This window comes from Galeopterus variegatus, unplaced genomic scaffold (assembly GCF_000696425.1).
Source record: "Galeopterus variegatus unplaced genomic scaffold, G_variegatus-3.0.2 Scaffold1873, whole genome shotgun sequence".
NCBI classification, from domain to species: domain Eukaryota; kingdom Metazoa; phylum Chordata; class Mammalia; order Dermoptera; family Cynocephalidae; genus Galeopterus; species Galeopterus variegatus.
Window position 1 is genome coordinate 53,266 of NW_007727984.1, and position 3,374 is coordinate 56,639.

Below are 3,374 nucleotides of genomic sequence, written 5' to 3' on the forward strand. Positions count from 1 at the left end.
CCCCAAAAAAAAAAAAAAAAAAAAAAATACAGGGGTGAGGGCAGAGTGAGGAGGGGGGAAAAAAGTAGAAATATTTTACAAACAAAATCTAGAATTGATTAGGGCTAAAGAAAAGGTAGATCTCTGCTAGGAATGGGAAAAAAATGCAACTAATTCCACCAGAGGGAGTGAATAAAACATTATAATGACTGCAGCAGACTGGTAGCAAAGCCAACATTAGAACTGATGATATCTCCACATTACTTGAGATTCCCTTTTACTTGGAGCTTTAAGATCCATATGAGCTCTAACCCTTTTATGACATTGTATTTTCCACATGATACCAGGTGATATTAATCTCAACCCTTCCTAATTGTCCACAATATTTCCTGTCTGCCTAGACAATTCCTGGGTATATCATCCTGTAAGCCAGTAGTTCTCAGCCTTAGCTGTACACGAAATCACATGGGGAGTATACAAAAAAACTTTGTCTGGGTCCCACCCCCAGAGATTCTGATTTAATTGGTCTGGGGTGTAGTCTGAGCTTCAGAATTTTTAAAATCTCCCCAGATAATTCTTACATGGAGCCAAGGTTCTGTCTGGGTCCCACCCCCAGAGATTCTGATTTAATTGGTCTGGGATGTAGTCTGAGCTTCAGAATTTTTAAAATCTCCCCAGATAATTCTTACATGGAGCCAAGGTTGACAGCCACTACTTTAGGCCCCGGATAGTGCATTTTTTAATGAAGCACTATATTACATATGTCTTACATTTCACTATTACTTTGTATTTGTGTTTATTTTGTCTCCATGGCAAGACTGAAATATCCTAGAAGGCATAATTCTGTCATATATTTCCAACAAATTTTAAGTGCTTGGTCAACACTTGCAGAAGTGAACTAAGCCAACTAGCTGAGAATGTTCTTGGCTTGACACTAAGATCCAAGTTAATTCTGGTTAATTAATATAGTCCAAATCTAAGATGAAACAAGGGAGGGAGATAAAATCTAGCATTTTATGAGAATGACAGACATTATTCTTGATATAGCAGTAGCTAAAGCACAGGCCTAAATAACAAAAATCTTTGCCCGATTAGCAATAAATGTCTGGGGACAAAAAAACACAACGCATTAATCATCAACCCTAATCACTATTAGTTTTTCATGGTAAGTTCTCCTGTCAGTCCAATTTGGTTGCTTTATCCACAACGTTACAATAAATATGAAAGGAATTCTTCAGGAGATGGAGGGCTATATGTGTGTTAAGAGTCCAGAAATCAATCAGAAACACCCAAAGTCCTTCTGAGGAACAGTGTAGGTAGACATTATCTTCTACTGCCTAACTAAAAAAACCAGCAAGGAAGACCCAAAGGGATGTTACTTCACAGACTAAACTTCACCTTATAGTTTCTCATGGACTCTCATAATTTGGAATTAATCTATATCCAAGGGGCCTAAAATGCCTGACATAGTGAGGAGGTATCCTGCTGTGTAATTTAATAGACCAGATGTTTCCTATGCCCACCCAATTTCCAAGTTAATATGAATTCTGCTCAGATGAGGGGACAGTACTCAGATGAAGGACAGTACTGGAATTATAAGGACTCTTGGAGACAGAAGAGATATCTTAGATCATATACATAATCTGTTGGGCTTTCAATCCATTTTAGCAATAAAACTCTTTTTTTCTAATGAAATCATATTCCAAATCCCAAAGTGTAAAACAGCTCAAAGCAGAGCTGCTCTGGTTGGACTTAGGTGCAGGGAATTCCTAGTGCTCTGGGTAGCATGGGTGTGAAAAACAGATTCTACAGGTGAAGGAGCTGAGGTTTGCCTTTATGTGGCCCTGTCCTTGACAGGCTCCAGAGAGAAGCCACATACCTGAATGAAAAGGAGTTAATCACCTCTCTTGCATGAGAACATGAAGAAGGTCATGTTCTTGAGCTACACAAGAATAAACTGTCCCTGAAGCAAAGAAGTTCCATGCAGTAAAAGGACTTCTGCTAAGCCAGTTTAGGTCATAGTAGTGTGAGACCAACTGGGACTGAAAATATCTAGCAGTATTTCTCAACTGGAGTGGTACCACCTTCCCCAGGGGGGTCTTTGGAAATATATGTAGGGGCACTTTCAAAATTTACAATGACTGGAGATGCAACCGGCATTTGGCAGGGGAAAGGTGGCAAGAATGTTAAATGTCCTGCACTGAGGAGGATAATTCCACAAAATCCTCCCTCCCATAATGTCAACAGAGTCCCACTGAGAAACACTGAAGGCAATGGAAACTTGAAAGATTTGGGTTACTTACATTCAAGGTCCCCATGACACACCTCAATATGTTCTGCCACAACTGAACTCTAAGTAAGCCTAATCTTTCTCTACCTCATTAATTTTCACTGCCTCTGCTGTACCTTTACCAGTTATTTACATTCTATCTTCCCAATCAGGATCTCTTTGGTAACAAATTATCCTTTTTTCAGATGTTATAAGACTTGCAGCTCCCATGAAGGCCAGGAGCCACTGGTGGCTGGCTCCTCAAACATAATCAGAGCACACTATAAAAATGAATAATATCTTCAATAGTATGCCTAATTCTTCACCTGAAGGTAAATGGTCAAGATGTTGAACACACTAGTGAAGAAAATCCCCTGCTATTATATGGCAAAAATGAAAGAATTGAGTTCTACCAAAATAATTAATAGAGAGTTTTCCCCTCTACAAGACCTCAAGACAGAAACTAATATAAACCAAATAAACAAAATTATATCTATGAGGGCATATACTGTAATGGATACTATCCAGCAACTCAAGTATTTTTCAGAACTATGTGATGGTCAGAATAGAATTCCTCCAAAGGCAGAGTGAAATACTCTTTGAGCCAGAAGAGTAAAATCTGTTTCCTATGGTTCTATTACTGCTTTGAGCTGGGTATTGACTGATTTACTAAAGGCTGACTTAGCAAGTGTCTGCTTTACTCTCACCACCATCCACAATAAAGAGGAGTCACATCTTGTCTATTCTAGCCCTCTAGTAAGGGGTGTATACCCCCCCCCAAGATATTGTAGTTAAAACATTAAGTATACATACTTGAGCATTTTTCTGAGGACAGGTCTCATATCTTCCATCACATTTTCAAAAGGGGGTCTATTCTCCAAAAAAAGTTAAGAACCACTGACTTATCAACTCTCAATCCCTAGTAATCTCACATTGCCAATAATCCTATCAGTTTACCTAAAGAAACCCCATCTTTACTGCATCAGCAGTCTTTGATTTTAGAAATATTTTATTTTTGGAGCTCTCTTCTTAAAACAGGGAAATGCAAACACTGCTCTCCTCATCTTTCCAGGAATTGATAAAAACATCAAATGTGTAGGTAAAGGTGGCACAAAATATACATATT